Source organism: Zingiber officinale, chromosome 3A (genome assembly GCF_018446385.1).
Source record: "Zingiber officinale cultivar Zhangliang chromosome 3A, Zo_v1.1, whole genome shotgun sequence".
Taxonomy (NCBI): Eukaryota; Viridiplantae; Streptophyta; class Magnoliopsida; order Zingiberales; family Zingiberaceae; genus Zingiber; species Zingiber officinale.
Window position 1 is genome coordinate 110,106,990 of NC_055990.1, and position 21,146 is coordinate 110,128,135.

General features: G+C 36.6%; 1 protein-coding gene across 1 annotated transcript in view; it reads right to left on the minus strand.

Annotated features, from left to right (window-relative positions):
• Positions 1–21,146, minus strand: part of LOC122050572 (protein TPX2-like) — a 101,181-nt gene that overhangs the window by 1,025 nt on the left and 79,010 nt on the right. The window lies entirely within an intron of this gene.

The following is a 21,146-nucleotide window of genomic DNA, read 5'->3' on the forward strand; positions in this document are numbered from 1 at the left end:
TTTTATTAAAAATCTTCCCCCTTTACTAACTAATTTTGATGAAGCCTAAAATGCATTTACATTAATGTCCTTTTTTCTATTTACACTAAAAATAATTTTAAGGTTTATTAGTAATTTTATAAGCGAAACAATCAGTGATCTAGAATTCGAGACTCAGCTACAACAAATTATTATGAATTTTTCTCATCATTAATTTTCTCTGGTTGTTTTATATAAAAAAATATAGTTCTCTTTAGTCCCATATCTTAGAATTGACAACGATCAAAGAAGCTTCTATAAATATTTTAGATCGACGATGTTAAAAAATATACTTTTCTTAGTTTTTTTTACTAAGACAAGTATAATATTAAATTAAAATAATTTTTTGCATAGGGAAGCCCGTTACAGTAGTTTGTTGATGGGATCCTCTAGCGTCTAATGCATGGGTCTGACGAATTTTACCTAAATAATTAATTCTTGGTTTATAAGGGTGACATTAGAAAATCCAAACAATTCAGATTTTTAAAGACCCAAATAATTTATATATTATTATATTACACACGCAACGCGTGTGCACGATTACACTAGTATTATATAATAAATCTTTCGTATGGTAATAATAATATTTTAACAAAATATAAAAATAAATAATTCAAAAAATAAAAAAAATAGATTAAAAGTATATAATCATACAAGACACCAAAAATACAATGCATTGATACTATGTTTACTCTACACAAGGGCGGATCTAGGATTTTAGTGGGGGTAACGAAAATAATTATTAAATGTATTATATAATAATAACCTCTCCAAACTTTCAAAATGCATAATGTATATTTAGTTGAAATGTGAAAAATAAAAGAAAAAAAAAATAAAATTCAGTCCTACAAAGATTCAAACTCAAGAGGTGTATTAAAATAAAAACAAAACTTACCATTAGACTAACTACAGATATGTTTTAAATAGGGGTAAAATAATATATATACTAATAAAATTTTTAAAAAATCTATAAAAATATGTTATTAAAATATTTGGGTGGGGGGGGGGGGGGGACTTCTCATCAAACTCATCTATTATGGATTCAACATCTATTGAATTAGCAAACTCTCGCTCAATTTAAACAACAAAACAATCTACAAGGGTATGGAGAAGAGGATATACTGGATTAGTTAGAAAATTTATAATGGACTTTAGGTATTGGGGCTAGATAGTATACCCCTATAAGGAGAGGCCTAGTCTAGGCTAAAGTCATATGTAAACTCTCTTCATCTAACAAGATCTATAGAAGTCATCGAAAGGTAGAGATGATTGTTCGGGAATTTACGAGTTTTTGTAAGTGACATAAATTTTCTTCCCAATGATTTCTTGTCCCTTTTGATTTTACATTACTAAATATTGGTTATGATTGTTGAAAAAATTATTTTGGTGATTAATAAATTAATTAGGAATAAGATCACTATTTCACGAGTAGACTATCGTAAACGAATTTCTCGAGTGAATAAAAAATTAATGTTTGATAAAGGGTTAGTTCGATATGATCGGACAGAAGTTTGACTTGCACATGAGTTAGATTCATGGATGAGATTACATGAACACTAACTCGAATATGTAAAATCATTGAGTGGTGTGAAATTATAATTAATTCTATTGATTGATTAAAAGATTAATCATGATTGCGATATTAATTAATTAATTAATCAATATTTATAATAGATTAAGTAATAATTAATCAGATTAATAATTGAATTAATTAATAATAATTGATAAGGTTTAAGATGAAATTTTCATTAAATATGGAGAAAATTAAACAATCTTAAAATGATATTCATGGTTATTGCAACTGTGGGTCTCACACCTATTGGAGAGAAATCGAAGAAATTCTTCGTAATCTTCTTCAATAGATGACAATAAAAGTCACTATATTATTTGAAGCAAATGTTATTATCAAAAGATGTCCTAATGCATCTAAAAGTGAACCTTAAGTGGCGGGAGAGTTATTTATAAGAAAGAATAGAATTTTTGTATACGAGATCCATGCCTTAAAAGGATGCATGGACGATAAAACTATACCATGGGTATAATGTAACATTAATAATGATCAAGGTTTTGTAGGAGTCATTTGACTAAAATCATAAAGTTGATAATAGTAAGTTTAAACTATCCAAAAAGAAGGCTAATGAAGTCTTCATATAGAAGATCAAGCCCGAGTTGTGTCTAACTCAATGAAACCTAAGTGGAGGTCAAAATAGATTATTTAGAAGGAGTACATCACATATGTTGCAATTGACTAAAAAATTGAGTCAAGCATCTCTCAAAAAATAAATGTAATCATGGCCAGCACTCTAATTAGACGACTATAGCTATGGCTCGATGAGATTAGAAGACCAATGGATTTATACTTCTTGAGTCGAGTGTTTCTCAAAGAGTAATACAATCCTGGTTAGACGACTACAACTTTAACTCAATGAGATTGGAATACCAATGGATGTATATTGTTGGTCCGATGTAGGCCGGCTAGAGGAGGGTGAATAACCTTACAATTTAAGGTTAGAAGTTTCTCTTGCTTTCGAAACTTAGCAAGGAAAAACACATGTTAGTTAAGCAAAAATAAATGCATAAAATGAAAGTAAGAAAAGACTCCGATTTTACTTGATTTACAACCAGGGAGATTGCTAATCTAAGACAATGAAAGCTCATTAAGATCTCCTTTGAAGAAGGCGGAGTAGCTTCTTACAAGTATTGGAAGCACATAACGAAATTACAAACTTTGGAAGTTAATAACTAGTGTGTTGTTGTTTTCTTCGAAGACTAGGGCTCTATTTATAGCTTACTAGTCGAACTAGCTATTTGTTGACATGGAAGCTCCCGGGCACCTGGATGTGGTAGCCTCATTATACTCCGTAACGGCTCTTCGTCAACGACTTATCAACTTCCGGGCACCTAGAGTCTACTAACGTAGACTCCATCTCTAATCTTCTTTGCAACGAGTCATTGACGTGGCTGGGACATCCCGGGCACTTGTACCTAGTAGTAATCTTCTTCTTCTAAGAAGCATGTTTTTGCTAAGGTAACCTTTAATTCGGTATTTTCTTTAATAGTGCATCCTTTGTTTTTAATTTGTATGAACTTCTAGAAAGTATTTTCATGAACTTATACAATTTTTCGGGAGGTAAGGAACGTACCTTACTTACCATGTTGTTTTTGTAGTCTGGCACTTCCCCTTCATCGGTGCTTTCTTCCAACGCATCTCTCCCTTCATCGATACTCATTTTGGACGAGCTTTCATTGTCTTCCTGATGATCCACTATCAGTGCTAACCCAGCATATTCTTCTAGCTCGAACTTCAATGAGGACTCATCCCATGTTTCATTTAAGTTCTTGTGTTTGGATCTGCTTGTCCCTTTGTCCTTTCCTTTGCTTTTTAGCTTTGGACGGTTCTCTTTGATATGCCCTTCTTCTTGGTAGTTGTAGCACCAAACCTTCCTTTTACTTTAAAATGGTTGTGCTGCCTGTCTCTTATTAAAATTGTTAGATTTAAAATTTTTAAAAAAATTTCATACTAGAAAAGCTTCTTTGTCTTCGTCGAGAGAAGCTTTAGAGTCTGTTTTTTTTTTTTTTACTTTTAGGGTGATGTTCTTGTCGGGATATGCCCAATAAAGTATATGCTAAAACATATTTCGTAAACATGCACAGCGGAAGACTAAAACCTAAATAAATCTAATTTATTATAACACACACCACATGCATACAAGATACAATCACACTAGACAAGATCATAAAATAAAAATGAAAATGAATAACAATTATTCTAGGTATACCTTATGGATGACCTGTAACGAGAAGGACATCAATTGCAACGACGTTGTCGAACCTCGCCTCTATTTGTATCCATGCCAAGTTCCTTAAGATAACTCCTTGAGTACAAGCCTATCATTCGAAAGTTACTAGCCATCTGCGGAGGAGAGGGATTAAAAGGAAGAAGAAGCAAACAAAGAAGGAATTCCTTCCTTGTGGTGGTCATGACAACAAGAGGAAGGGATTCCTCTTATTGGTGGAGAGAGAGAGAGAGAGAGAGAGAGAGAGAGAGGAGGATTAGGTTTCTAAAAACCCAATCAACCAAAATAATAAATTGTGTGTCTAATTCTCTCTTAACCATATCAATATATAGCCCTCATTAATGAATTGAATTAGTAAGCCTAAATTCAGCTCATTATTCCTTAATAAAAAAAATTAGTCCATTAATCCCTTAGTTTGGTTCACAACTAAACCAAATTAGTTCGTGACTAATTCAATTTGGTTTATAAGTTAACCACTAGGGTCCAACTCTTCCATAAGAAATGTGGCCCATCTACACCTCCATTCTGATAAATATTTTCATACTTGTCTTATGTATTCTCCAATCAAATATTTATCTCTTGATCTAAGAATCCTATTCTTTAACTTATTTTAAGCCTTTTAGAGACTCGTAGTGCGTGTTGTTGGTGCAAGTTGTACTAATAATCTAATTTTGATGTATGTCAAATAGGTTAAAGTTAGATGTGTTGTTTGTCTAATCTTTTTACTAAGTATGCAGGAGTTAACTGGTCTGAAGGACTTGACACCAAGCTGAAATCTAGTTAGGTCCACTGAACTTGATAGCTGATGGGAAGTCCAGATAGGTTTGTGGGACCTGATATTTAGCAGGAAGTCCGATTGGGTCCGCGGAACCTGACAATCGGCCAAAGTCCAGCTGGGTTTGAGGACTTGACAACTGGCAGAAAGACCTAGTGGGTCAAAGGCAAGTCAAGCAATTGCAAGTAGTAAGTGAAGGTAAGCAACTAGAGGAGAGATTCAGTGAGGATGCGTTTCTCGTTGATGGAACTATAGGCGTCGATCCAACTTAGTTCCATTTGAGAAAACTAACCTGAGACCCTAACTAGATCCTAGTCTCAAGGAGACATGATCTAATTACTACTATTTTACTAAATTGGGCTAACTTTATTTTGCAGGATATATTTATTTTTACTGCCCAGGACTAACTCTTTTTTGCAGGGAAGAAGGTTGGAAAAAGAGGAGTCCGGGCGCCCGGAGCTGGTCCAAGCACCTGGACTAGCTCACTCGGGTGGGTGCTGCGGGCACCCGGGTGGTTCGAGCGGTTTGGGTGCCTAGAGTTAGTCCAAGCGCTTGGACCCGAAAACTCATCCAAAAGCTGAGGTGGAGCACATAGACTGGTTGAGCCACATTGATTGTCATGGTCCAAGCGCCCATAGGGGTTCCAAGTACCCAGAATGGACCTATATAAGGGCCTTCGACCAACAACTTCATATTCAAGTGCTACTCTAAAAGGACTCCGATGACACCAAAAGGCTGCTCTGAAGTTTGAGGAACGAGAGACTTTATTTTTCCTTTCCGTTTGTCTGTAACTTTGTTATTTTCAATTCCTGTACTCAACTTTGTAATACTTTTATGAACTGATAGTGATTGTTCAATGAAAGTACTCAATGAGTGTGGCCCTTAGAGTATGAGTCATCGAAGGCTCCGAACCAAGTAAAACTACTTTTGTTAGTGTGCAATTTTCTTTCTTCTTCCGCTACACAATTCACTCTCGATTTTTGAAAAATGCTATTCACCCCCTCTAGCATATTTACGGTCCTATAAATAGTATTAGAGCGGGTACCGCTCTGAATTGGTGCAACCACCAATCAGGAAAGGGGTGCCTTTTAACCTTTTTTTTAAACATTTCTCTTTCAATTATTGAGTTTTTTTTAATAAAATCCAAACTGGTACAATTACCTCTTTGGATAAATTTTTCTGTTACAAACTACTCTGAATTGGTACAACACCAATCGAGTCTTAATATCTTTATTTTCTCCCACACTGCTAATCGAAGACCTAGTCTTGTGACTTCTTTTCTTTGTCTCTTTGCGCACAAGGCTCCTTAAATGGCCCAAAATAAGGGATGCAGCATTGTTCGTCCCCCATCTTCAACAGGAATGACTTCCTGTACTAGAAGGAGAAGATGGAGGTGTACCTGAAGACCGATATCGATCAATGGTTCACCATCCGACGAGGATACTGGGTGTCGATGGATGAAGAAACAAAAGTACTAATTGACCCACAAAGATAGACTCTAGAAGACAAGAAAAAGGCCTAGACAACTTGAATGCAAAGAACACTATCCAATGCGGGCTTACCAAGGAAAAACTGAACCGCATCGGACCATTCGAGAACTCTAAGGAGCTCTGGGATAAATTGATCGAACTGCACAAAGGCACAAGTGATGCAAAGGTAATGAAGTGTGATTTATTATTAAATAACTTATTCAATATTAAAATACAGGATGGAGAAATGGCTACTCAAGTACATGTGAGAATCAAAGACATTCTGAACGAGCTCCACCTAATCGGACACCAACTAGAGAACAAAGATGTAATCAGGTATGCCTTAAATTATTTTCCTCGAAATGCACTATAGGCATCTATAGTAGATGCCTATAAAATTTTGAGGAATTTAAATAAATTAAAACTAGATGAGTTATTTTGTGAACTTGAACTCCATGAACAAACTAACTCAAAGCAGGTTGAGAAAGGTATTGCACTTTTTGTAGGTCCCTTAAAAGAAGCCAAACACAAGAACAGTCCAGAGCTAGAATCTGAATCTAACTCGAAAGATGAAGAAGAACAACTCGTGAACATGGTTAGAAAATGTTCACGAGAAGGAAGAACAACTTCACGAAGAAGGACCTACAAAAGGTGATCAAATCAAATGATACAAAGGCAAAGGTCACATGCTACAAGTGCAACAAAAAGGGACACTACAAGTATGAGTGTTCAAAAATCAAAGACAACAAACCCAAAACAACCAGAAGAAAGAAGACACTCAAGGTAACGTGAGACGAATCATCCTCAGAAGAATCAGATGTCGAAGACTAGAAGCATCACAACTAACTCGCGCTGATAACATCCGACCTGGAATCAAAAAGTGAAATGAAACAAGATGATGAGTCTGAGTACGAATCAAACCACGAATCCGCACTCATTTCTGAAGGTTCAAACGAGGTATCTTCTATCTTAACCTCTAAGTTTTTTTACAACAATTACATGCTTGAATAAAAAATTAATAAATTATGAAAAACAAACTGAAACAATTCTTGAGGAAAATTAACAACTCAAGAAATAAATTGAAAATAAAAATCAAATCAAGAAATAAAACTTGAGGAGGAAAATACAAGCTTAAAATGTGAAATTAACAAACTCAAAGAATTGCTAGAAACCTTTACCACAAGATCAAAAACTTTAGACCTAATTCTTAAAACACAAAAAGTGATATATAATAAGTCCGGGCTTGAATATAAATCCAGTTTCACAAATAAAATATTTATCTCTCTAATAAGTCAGAACAAGAAACTAACCAAAGTCTGGGTTCCAAATGTTAGCTAGAGCCCTAGAGCCAATCATTTGATGATTGTATATTGGACTTATTGTATCATATTCTATATAAATAAAGACATTTGGATTTTGGTTATTATACTTACTTGTATTGGTGCCAAATAAACTAAGTATAATAATGTCCCTGAGTAGACGGTTCTCACCTATATCAATCGGTTAGTTGAACCGATAGTGAGATGATATAGGGAACACTACTCTTAATCATTCCTAGTCGAGTATTAACATTCAGGGACAATGTTAATGCAATAAGACTAGCATGTAGGTCAACTCGATGACTTGATCTCACAAGTCATGGATATAGAGATATCAAGTTGACACATGGGTATACATTAGAGAATGTATACTGAATGGCCCGCCATGAGAAAGTATCATGGATCGTTATATGAGTGTCATATACTTTCTCATGTGGCTATTAGTATGACTACTAGTCCTTAGACCTGAAGTCACCATAGATCCCTACATAAGGAGTTATGTACTTTGGTTTCGTCAAACGTCACCTGTAACTGGGTGGACTATAAAGGCGATTACTGGGTATATAACAAATTATGCAGAGGGATGTGAGTGATGTAGATGGGATCTATCCCTCCTATATGACGGGAGAGACATCGGTATTCTTGATAGAGTGAGACCACGTGCATGGTCATGCCCAAATGAGTCAATATAGGATATTGAGCTCATTTGATTTAGTGAGTCTACTTGGAGTTCAAGATTTAGATTGGTCAGAGGATGACACAGTCTATGCCTCACATTGACCAATCTAGATGTCTAGGATAGAAGGACACTTGTCATATTTTGTGAGGAGTCACAATTAGTAGTCACAAGGTGATGTCGGATCTCGACATTCTTGTAACTTGGGTAGTAATGATGTGTTGCTAGATACCGCTCATTACTTATGCTCCTAAATGGGTTTAGGGCATTGCCAACGTTACAAGAACCTATAGGGTCACACACTAAGGACAATTAGATGGAGATTAGGTTCATATGATGAACCAAGAGGATTAGATTCATTAGATGAATCAAGTTGGATTAAGAGTAATCCTAATTAGGCTAACTTGAGTTGGACTCAAGTTGATTCATGTGTTCAATGAGTCTAATTTAGATTATGACTCATTGAATCAATTTAATTTAATGAATTAGATTCATTATATATTAAATTGGCTTGAATCAAATGGTTAGATTAGATCAACCATGGAAGAGGTTTGGTCAAGTTTGACTTGACTTGAGAGGAAGATTAAAAGTCAAGTTTGACTTGACTTTATGCCACCTCATTGGTGAGTTGGCATTGATGTGGACTAATGATGTTACTCCACATCATCATCATGGTTGCCACCTCATGGGAGTTACTAGTGAGTGCCACCTCATGGAGGTTACATTCTCTCCTTGATGACAACTTAATGCATTAATGAGGGGAGTTACACATGAGAAAAGTGGTCGGCCACATTTTGAATGGTGTGTGAATTGATTTTCATTATTCATTCAAGTGTGGAATTTTACATCTTCTTCCTCTCAAGCTCTCCCTCTCCTCCTTCCTTGGCCGAACCACATAGGTGCTAGCACACCTTGGTTTTTGGTCACCTCCACCTAGTGTGTTCGTGTGGATACGTGTAGAGAGTTGTCTACATTGACAACTTCGAGATCCGACGTACCGAGGATGAGCGGGATACGCAAAAGGGCACGCAACAAGGGTAAAGATCTTCATCATGTAGATCTAGAAGTTTTGTAACTCGTACTCGTATGTTTTCGAATTTTTCTTCGCACGAGATCCGTTGGCTAGGGTGATTCGGGGTTTTCGCGACGCGGAAAAGCGGTTTTCGCGGCCCGAAAAACCCAACAGTGGTATCAGAGCCACGTGCGAAGCTTGTACGAGTTTAATTTGATTTTTATGAAAAATTAAAGCTTCTGTACATTTCTGTAAATTTATGGTTTTTATAGTTTTAAGAGTAATTTTTCTCGTAGAAGCGAAGCACAAGTGTTTAAACACTTGTAGGCTTCGACTACCGAGAAGTTTTTCCCGAAACGGCATCGTTTCGACCCAAATCTTTTTGGGACAGCGGGATAAGGCGCTCTTGGATCGCTTAGGAGCAACTCGCGATGGTTAGATCGTGGGTAGGGGTACTGCCCCTAACCCCGCAAGGGGATTTGCTCCGCGATTGCGCCCGAAATCGCTAATCGGGACCGCCGGAAAAAATTTACTCATAAAATCTGTAAAATTATGAAAAATTACAGAAAAATTATAGAAATATATAATTTTGAATTATATATTAATTTTGTGATAGTCATGGCCCAAACGACCCAAATTAAATTTGGAAATGTGTTGTAATTCATAATACGGCTTGTGTGCCGTTATGTGATGTGTGTGCTGTATTTTATTTTATTTTATTTTTATTCGCGACCTGCGCGTCGTGCCTTCCCTGATTATATTCTTGTTGTAAATTAGATTTAGACTCGAATGTAACTCGAGTTTCAAAAATTGTAACGTACAAAATTGGAGCGGTGGAAGGTCCACTCAAGACGGAGTTACGAGGAAGGCGCGAGCAGCACAAGGTGGTCAATAGGAAGGCGCTTGAGAAGTTGACCTTAGGTTGACCATCCGATCTTCTCATTGGCTTGAGAAGATCGTAGTAGGGGCCATGACATAATCACAAAAATATTTAATTAATTACTTGTGTATATGATGCATGTTTAATTAAGTAATTAATTAGTGCCTAGCGATTAGATTAGATCTAAATCGTGCACATGATGCACCCCACGATTAGATTAGATCTAAATCAAGTATTTGATACGCATCATCGTTTAGATTAGATCTAAATCACGTCAACTCGTAATGCCTACCATGCCGTGATACCTACCACTACCTCGATCGCATGTAGTTGTTGAATCTGCCAAAGCAGAGCAACACATACTATCTTGGTAGGGTACGGAGGGACAATCTTGGTCCTGCCTATCAACGCATGGGTGAGTACAACTCAATTAGATTGAGTATTCCTAGTTAACTCGGTTGGATCCAGTATAACTATAGGCATTCTTCCAACGGTTGGAAAGTTAGGTCAAAATCACATATATATTAACTCTCGGGCGTATTAGCCAAAGCTAACTCGAGTTTTAATATAAATGCGGATTTTGATTTTATAAACAAGAGTTGCATAGAGATGTAATTGGTAATCGTTACCTACCGATCATACTAAGTCTTGGGCGTATTAGCCAAAGCTAACTCAAGGGTTAGTATGATGTGGATCTTGTCCCACATGAATTATAGAATTCAGTGGGAGTATCATTTAGTTAAAGGCCTAATTAAATGATTAAGAATATGATATTTATTTCTGCTTTTATTTCTGTTGTAGATTACCATGACGTCGAATACGAACACTTTCTCCCTGCGATCTGTCCTTGAGAAGGACAAGCTCAACGGAGCAAACTTCCGGAGTACAGAACTTGAGAATAGTTCTCACCCAAGAACGTGAACTGTACGTTCTGCCACTGCCACGCGAGCAGACCGAGATGCTTACAAGAAGCATCAAGATGAAGCATTAGATGTGTCCTGTCTTATGCTCGCGACCATGAAATCTGAGCTTCAGAAGCAACATGAGTTGATGGGCGCTTACGATATGGTTGAACATCTTTGTCACCTATATCAAGGACAAGCGAGGTACTGGAAGAGGAACTCCAAAGAATACCTGGAAGATCTTAAGAAAGATTTCTACTTGGTATACATGTTATAGAAGTCAACCTCTATTTCTTCATCGTGGGTATTAGATAATGGATGTGTTGCACATTTGTACTAATGTACAAGCCTGAAAATAGCAGGCATTGACGAAGGGTGAGGTAGACCTACGAGTTGGCAATGGAGCACGGGTTGCCGCTATTGCTGTAGGAACTATCTACCCTCTGGGCTTGTACTAGAATTAGATGATTGTTGTTATGTACCTGCCTTGACTAAGAACATAATTTCAGTTTCTTGTTTGGACAAGAAAGGATTTTCGTTTATAATAAAGAACAAATGTTGTTCCGTCTTTTTAAATGATATGTTCTATTGTAGCGCACCTCTGATAAACGGACTCTATATTCTAGACCTTGAGAGCCCTATCTATAACATAAATACCAAGAGTTTCAAGTCAAATGACATGAACCAAACCTACCTCTGACACTGTCGCTTAGGTTATATAAATAACAAGCACTTATCCCAGCTCCATAAGGATGGTTTGTTGGACTCATTTGATTTTGAATCATATGAGACATGCGAGTCATGCCTACGAGGCAAGATGACCAAGACTCCCTTTAGTGGGCACAGTGAGAGAGCAACTGATTTGTTAGGACTCATACATAGTGATGTATGTGACCCTTTCAATGTTGCTGCTAGAGGTGGTTATAGATACTTCATCACATTTACTGATGACTTCAGTAGATATGGTTATGTGTACTTGATGACACATAAGTCTGAATCCTTTGAAAAGTTCAAAGAATTCAAGAATGAAGTACAGAACTAGCTTGGCAAGAGTATTAAGATACTTCGATCCGATCGAGGTGGAGAATACCTTAGCCATGAGTTTCGTGACTATCTAGCAGAGTGTGGGATCCTATCCCAACTCACTCCTCCTAGAACACCACAGTGGAATGGTGTATCTGAAAGGAGGAATCGTACCCTATTAGATATGGTACAGTCTATGATGAGTCACACAGATCTTCCGACATTCCTTTGGGGCTATGCTCTAGACACGGCAGCTTTTATACTCAACCGAGTTCCATCCAAGGCCGTGATAAAGACACCATATAGGATATGGACTGGGAGAGATGCCCGGACTGGGAGAGATGCCCAGGTGTCTTTCATGAGGATTTGGGGTTGTGAGGCTTACGTTCGACGTCAAGTCTCAGACAAGTTAGGACCCAAATATGACAAGTGTTATTTTATTGGATATCCCAAGGAAACTAAGGGATATTACTTCTACATTCCCAGTCAGCACAAGCTAGTTGTGGCAAAGACTGGGGTCTTTTTAGAAAGGGACTTTGTTTCTAGAAAGACTAGTGGGAGCGCATTCGATCTTGAAGAAGTTCAAGATGCGAACAATAGCACTGATGCCTCGATGGAAATTGAACTGGAACCACAAAGTGTTGTGGATGATGTTGTTCCACAAGGAGTTGAGGAACAACAACCAGTTCATGTAGACATACCTCTTCGCAGGTCTGATAGGGTACGTCGTCAGCCTGAGAGATACTCATTTCTCTTGTCTGACCATGATGACATTGTACTCATAGAGGATGAGCCTACCACCTATCAGGAAGCTGTGATGAGACCAGATTCCGAGAGATGGCTAGAGGCCATGAGATCCGAGATGGAATCCATGTACACCAACCAAGTTTGGACTTTGGTTGATCCACCTGAAGGGGTAAAACCCATAGGGTGCAAGTGGGTCTTTAAGAGAAAGACTGACATGGATGGACTTATTTATAAGGGTCGCTTGGTAGCTAAAGGTTTCAAGCAGATTCATGGTATTGACTATGATGAGACCTTTTCTCCAGTAGCGATGTTTAAGTCCATTCGGATCATTCTTGCTATTGCAGCCTATCATAACTATGAGATATCGCGTTTCTGAATGGAAACCTACTCGAGGATGTGTACATGACACAACCTGAGGGTTTTGTAGATCCAAAGCATACTAGCAGAGTATGCAAGCTGCATAGGTCCATTTATGGACTAAAGCAAGCTTCTCGGAGCTGGAATCTTCGATTCGATGATGCAATCAAACAGTTTGGTTTCATCAAGAACGAAGATGAGCCTTGTGTCTACAAGAAGGTTGTAGGGGATATAGTTGTCTTCATCATATTGTATGTGGATGACATACTACTCATTGGGAAGGACATTCCTTTGCTTCGGTCTGTCAAGACCTGGCTAGGGAGTTATTTCTCAATGAAGGACTTAGGTGAGGCATCCCGCATTCTAGGGATACAGATATATAGAGATAGATCTAAGAGATTGCTTGGCCTAAGTTAGAGTACATACATTGACAAGGTACTCCTACGGTTTGCCATGCAGAACTCCAAGAAGGGATTTCTGCCGATGTCACATGGCGTGAGTCTTTCGAAGACTCAAGGTTCTCTTCTAGAGAGGAGAGAGACCGCATGGATCAGATCCCTTATGCCTCAGCCATAGGATCGATCATGTACTCGACCTGATGTCTCGTATGCTTTGAGCATGACGAGCAGATACCAGTCAGATCCAGGTGAAAGTCACTGGATAGCGGTCAAGAATATTCTTAAGTACTTAAGAAGGACTAAAGAATATTTCTTGATATATGGAGGCAATGATGAGCTAGCTGTAAAGGGTTACAGTGATGCTAGCTTCCAGACCGATCAGGATGATTGCATTAATGGTGGTGCTGTCAGCTGGAAGAGTTCGAAGCAGGATACAGTAGCTGATTCTACAACAGAAGCCGAGTACATTGCTGCATCAGAGGCAGCAAAGGAGGCAGTTTGGATCCGCAAGTTCATCACTGAACTTGGGGTGGTTCCTAGCATTGCTGACCCCATTGAGCTCTATTGTGACAACAATGGAGCTATAGCACAGACGAAGGAACCTCGCTCACACCAGCGGACCAAACATATACTACGATTCTTTCATCTCATTCGAGAGATTATCGAGGGAGGAGATGTGAAGATTTGCAGAGTACCTACAGAGGCTAACATCGCAGATCCCTTGACCAAGGCTTTGGCACAGAGGAAGCATGATGGTCACACTAGGTCATTGGGGCTTAGAGCCTACACTGATTGACACTAGTGCTAGTGGGAGATTGTTAGCTAGAGCCCTAGAGCCAATCATTTGATGATTGTATATTCGACTTATTGTATCATATTCTATATAAATAAAGGCATTTGGATTTTGGTTATTATACTTACTTGTATTGGTGCCAAATAAACTAAGTATAATAATGTCCCTGAGTAGACGGTTCTCACCTATATCAATCGGTAAGTTGAACCGATAGTGAGATGATATAGGGAACACTACTCTTAATCATTCCTAGTCGAGTATTAACATTCAGGGACAATGTTAATGCAATAAGACTAGCATGTAGGTCAACTTGATGACTTGATCTCACAAGTCATGGATATAGAGATATCAAGTTGACACATGGGTATACATTAGAGAATGTATACTGAATGACCCGCCATGAGAAAGTATCATGGATCGTTATATGAGTGTCATATACTTTCTCATGTGGCTATTAGTATGACTACTAGTCCTTAGACCTGAAGTCACCATAGATCCCTACATAAGGAGTTATGTACTTTGGTTTCGTCAAACGTCACCTGTAACTGGGTGGACTATTAAGGCGATTACTGGGTATATAACAAATTATGCAGAGGGATGTGAGTGATGTAGATGGGATCTATCCCTCCTATATGACGGGAGAGACATCGGTATTCTTGATAGAGTGAGACCACGAAGTGCATGGCCATGCCCAAATGAGTCAATATAGGATATTGAGCTCATTTGATTTAGTGAGTCTACTTGGAGTTCAAGATTTAGATTGGTCAGAGGATGGCACGGTCTATGCCTCACATTGACCAATCTAGATGTCTAGGATAGAAGGACACTTGTCATATTTTGTGAGGAGTCACAATTAGTAGTCACAAGGTGATGTCGGATCTCGACATTCTTGTAACTTGGGTAGTAATGATGTGTTGCTAGATACCGCTCATTACTTATGCTCCTAAATGGGTTTAGGGCATTGCCAACGTTACAAGAACCTATAGGGTCACACACTAAGGACAATTAGATGGAGATTAGGTTCATGTGATGAACCAAGAGGATTAGATTCATTTGATGAATCAAGTTGGATTAAGAGTAATCCTAATTGGGCTAACTTGAGTTGGACTCAAGTTGATTCATGTGTTCAATGAGTCTAATTTAGATTATGACTCATTGAATCAATTTAATTTAATGAATTAAATTCATTATATATTAAATTGGCTTGAATCAAATGGTTAGATTAGATCAACCATGGAAGAGGTTTGGTCAAGTTTGACTTGACTTGAGAGGAAGATTAAAAGTCAAGTTTGACTTGACTTTATGCTACCTCATTGGTGAGTTGGCATTGATGTGGACTAATGATGTTACTCCACATCATCATCATGGTTGCCACCTCATGGGAGTTACTAGTGAGTGCCACCTCATGGAGGTTACATTCTCTCCTTGATGACAACTTAATGCATTAATGAGGGGAGTTACACATGAGAAAAGTGGTCGGCCACATTTTGAATGGTGTGTGAATTGATTTTCATTATTCATTCAAGTGTGGAATTTTACATCTTCTTCCTCTCAAGCTCTCCCTCTCCTCCTTCCTTGGCCGAACCACATAGGTGCTAGCACACCTTGGTTTTTGGTCACCTCCACCTAGTGTGTTCGTGTGGATACGTGTAGAGAGTTGTCTACATTGACAACTTCGAGATCCGACGTACCGAGGACGAGCGGGATACGCAAAAGGGCACGCAACAAGGGTAAAGATCTTCATCATGTAGATCTAGAAGTTTTGTAACTCGTACTCGTATGTTTTCAAATTTTTCTTCGCACGAGATCCGTTGGTTAGGGTGATTCGGGGTTTCCGCGACGCGGAAAAGCGATTTTCGCGGCCCGAAAAACCCAACACCAAAAGCATGCCAAACCACACAAGTAGGACTCAATCAATTCTATATACCCCAAAATGAAATTCATTACCTAAAATTAAATCCACCTAACTCAAACCTAAAATGTAAAAACAAACCAAATTCAAATCGAAAAAATAAACTTAAATCAAATAATTACAAGGCTAATTTAAATTACCATTAAGTTTATTATAACTACACTAATAATCGACATAAACCTAAAACCTAAACTTAAAAGTTCAATAATTCAGAGAGGCTCCAAATTAGCTGGCACATCTAAAATAATAGTTTACTTGACAGGGTAATTAGGATTAGATTGAAAAGGGATAAAAAACTTAACTTGAAAAATAACACTGAAGGAGCTTTGGAAGATAGTAGGTTAGGAAAACTATTTCTATATATGTCTAGGAAGATATGACTTTGACCTAGTGCATTTGACTTAGTGAAACTAGCTAAAGCTACCCCTTATCAATCCTAGTTGGTTAGACTAAAGTTTTGTTATTAAGTTCAATGAATAGGACTATTTAAAAAATTTTGAAGGCGTTGTTACTCTAATGATGTCCAAGTGACTCACCACAGCTTAGAAGTTTATCCAAAGAATGTTTATTTGTTAAACCCAAAGCTAAACTTGATCTAATACAAGTTAAATCAAATCCTGAAATACAACGTAACTCATCTCACAAAATCATAGGATCCCTTTTGTCTAAAAATTTAGACTAGTGAGATGAATAAGGTTAAATTAAAGTAAAATTATGATTAATTCTAATTAATCAATCTTAAATTCAATAATATACTAATTTTTGAAAACTAAGATCTTAAATTAAGGGGGAGGATGCCTATTCGGTTAATTTTTAAAATTCTAGAAAAAACTATTTACTTTTCTCAAAATTTCTCTTTTTCTCTTAGTATTGCAAAAATTATTTTGGCCTTACTCTAGATCAAATCTATAGAAAGCATGTTCCTACATATTTATGAATCGAGTATCTCACAAACATACTAAGTTTATCTTGATTGTGTATTCAAAAACATAGAATGACATGAGATGCGTAAGCCTCTTACCTGGACTTTAGATATTTATATCAGTGCATTAACATAAGTCTGGGTGAAAAATACAACAATACATTAATCAAGTTAAGTAATCCTGTTTTTGGCGAAGTCTAATTGGACATTAATACTTAACTTAACTAACCAAGTGAGCACTGTTATCTTCTGTTAGTTAGTTAGTAACTTAAGGTTAGACATTTAGGGACCAATTTTAGATGAGTACTTTTAAACTAAGTTTTTTTTTCATTAAATTTTTCCTTAATTAAATTTTTTTACAATTAATTTTAACATAAATGATTTTTTTTTTAATTTTTAACTTAAATCAATTCTACTTATTACTTAAATTAATCTTTCAACAATTAATTTTTAAAACAACTCATTTTTTTTAACTTAATTATTAAACAATTTAATTAATCAAATCTCTTATTAAAAAAATTTAATCTTTAAAAAAATTAATTCTTAACTTAAATTAATTAATTATTACACAATCTAACTAATTAAATTACTTATTAAATAATTTAATTAATCTTTACCCTAAATTAATTCTTAACTTAAATCAATTTATTAATTTAATCAATTGAAATTAATATATTTTTTTCAGTTAACCTCTTAACTTAAATTAATTTCTTAACTTGTAATAAATTTCTAATTTTTAACTTAAACTACTTTGTCTAACTTAATTTTTTAAAAAATAACTTATTTAATTAACTTAATTTTTTTAAACTTAATATCTTTCTTAACTTAAATAAACTTATAACTTAAATTAATCTTTCAACAAATATTTTTTTTTGTAAATTAATTTTTGAACAACTAAAATTAATTTCTCTCTTAATTTAAACTTAAATTAATTTTCCAACAACTTAATTAATTTTTAAATAATCTAATTTTAACTTAATTAATATTTTACTTAAATTAATCTCTCACCAATTCAATTAAATAAACTGCACAAACTAGGGGTGGGCGCCCTTAGTAATAAGGCTCTGGGCGTTGGGAAGAGGGATTCAAGCGCCCCGCCCAACTGCCCAGTCCAGGCGTCCGGACACAGCTCCAAACGCCCGGATCGACCTATATAAGGGGGCCAGTGGCCAGTGGGTACCCCCTTTCCTTTCACCTCTCCCCTTTTTCTTTTGCAATGGCTCCTCACCAGGCTTTACAGTAAAAGTAAAAAGGCCGAAAAAGAATTTTTTTCAGTACTTAAGCAGCTACTGCGGATCAACCAAGGTCTTCAGTTCCTTTATAAATATTCACGATACATTGGTAATATTTTAATCCTAAATTTTATTTTGTTTCCTTTGGCATTTCATTTTTAGGATGCTTTTGTTAATTAGGAAACGATCACATCCTGGTGTTGGACCCTGGACTACTAGTACAGACCTTAGGTTTCCCACCGATGAACTTAGGATTAGATTTTCATCCACTATATATGTTCCTCTACTTTCTAGATATCTAGATAGGGATTTTTTATGCGATCATGTATTCCTACTATAGAGGTTATTGATTATTATAACTTGTAGTATTTAGTCTATTGCTCTAGTTCAGTCAACATAGGTCTGTGTGCTAAACTGTATAAAAACTTAGTTAGAGTTGATGATCTTACCTACACCACTAGAATCACCGATACGGATGTTACGTTATTCCTTACTATCATCTAGGACTTTTTAGGATTACAACCATTCACATGCCCCTTCCAGTGCTACCCCCTCGGGATCCACCATTCGTCGATCCCTACTCTCATGTCACGCTCGATAAAATCTATTCGTATTTTTTTGGGGGTTAGCATGACCAGCTATGACCCTACTTCGATCAGTCACCCTTAGAGTCTAGGACTATGCTCTTTATAGGGTCTTAGTCACATGCATTTTACCTCTGACCACTCGCGACGTAGCGATGATGCATCCTTTTCATTCATTTCTCCTTTATGCATTATGTCACAGATTAGACATAGATATTAGTTCGAACATATTTCATACCACACTACTACAAAATGAGCCTAAGGTATCACTTTGAGAGCAACACTTCATTAAGTGTTGTCATATATCAAATAAAAAAAAAATGCAACACTTTCAAATAAGTGTTGCATTATAGCTAAAATGCAACACATGTTTTAGAAGTGTTGTATTTGTTATTAGAAAAGATAATACTTTTTAGAAGTACTGTAATATAAATACATAAGTAATAACCAAAACCCTAAGTTTCCCCTATCCCGATTTCTTTCCATTTCCCCATTCCTCTTCCTCTTTCCCCGATTCATCACCGTCGCCTCCCTCTCGCATCGCCCTCTCATCACCGACCAAATGAGAACCACCACCACCCTATCTCTTCCACTTCACTTCAAACCCTAGCCTCCCAATCCATCGGAGCTGACCACTCTCTCTTGCAGATCTGCTGCCCCTCTCGTCTGAGCGTCTCTGCCATCGCAACCACCACAGGCACGAAATGTTGTCGTGCTCACTTTTATGTCGCCACCACGAGCAGATCTCGATGCTCACTGTCGCTTGAGCCCTTGCAGTCACCACTGTTCCAACGGAGTAGATGCCCCTTCTCCTATTTGTATGACTACCACACTAGTCCTGCTGATGAGCTTTACAACATTCAGGACACTTATTTTCCTGCTGAACCAAATGAGAAATTAACCATATTGCAGTCTGAATCTGATCTTGCATTTCAACTCCTCATTTCTATACCTCCAAGTATAAGTATTTCTTTTTCCATTTTTTCCCCTTCTTTCATGGAAAAATAACAAATTTGGAATGAAGTTTCATACTTTAGATCATAGTTATTTATAATTCTTTGTGGTCATTGGACAGAAAATAGGAATCACCAATGCAATGAGCAATGCACGAGTATTTAAGAGGGAAAGTGTTGGATGTCTTCTCTGATTATAGAAAAGATGTAGAGGATCATCTTTCCAAAGCTGTGAGATGATTAGCATTAGTTTTCATCAAAATGGGTTCTTTTGTTTTTCTCTCTTTTGATGGCTTCAGTGAGCTGATTTTTATTGACTTTTTTTTTTCATTTTGGTAGGATTTCGAGTCGACTTGTTTTGGAATATTGGGGTTTTTGTTCTTTTCTTAGTGTTATTAAAGTTGTCACTTATTATTTACTAGCAAAAGGTTAAGTTTAATCCTTCTCTTGGAGATGCATGGCTGAGTTTGTGCAATTGTATTAGAAAAAGGGTGATTTATCTACTGCAAAGAATTACTTCATGCTTGCTTTAAGCAAGGTAATTTTCTTGTCTCACTCACTTAGATCTTTATTCATTGTATTGATAGGATACTAAGATGTTCTTATATGAGATTGTGATGTTGTTGTGTTGCGGCCCATGATCCCAATAAAAGAATACTCTATCAACTATCCATGCTTGAAAGAAAAATGGCTCAAGGCAAGAACTTATGTTTTCTTGTTCTTAAACTTCTTTTGCCATTTTTGCTTGGTGGATTTTATATTAGGTAGGAGAGTTGATTGCTATAATGAGAATTGATGAAACAATTGATCATGCTCTTATTGGAATGTTTTTCTAGTAATTTCATTATCAAATGTATTAGTAGCTTTATCTAAAGATGCATTTTATTAAAGAAATCCATTCATGGACTTAGAAATGTTTAAGTTTTACAAGATTCTAATGGTCCATTGGTTCGTTCATGTGATTTTCTGAACTCATTTTATTCTTTTTGGAGTTGATAAGATGTTCTTGCTTTTAGCTTATTGTATTTTTTATTTCATTCTATGCTTGATTTGGTAGTTTTGGTCAGTGGCTGCATGTTTGTTTACTCAATTATTTTTCTTTACTACTTTCTTTATTCTTCAAAAAGAAATAGTTAACATGCTTGTGACCAAGAGTCTTATGTACTTGTTATAAATCGGTAAAATAACATATTAGGATACTTGCTTTGAGTGTAGGTGGCCAAGCTTTATCAGTAAAGTTCAATATGTTCTTGTTAATTAGTTTACTTTTTCTTTTGCCCCCTCTATGTTAATTGATTGGGCTTCTTTAAATTCAATTGCAATCATAGTTTCTTTGGAGTTTGCATGGTAAAGATGGTTGCTTTTTGTTTTCTGCAG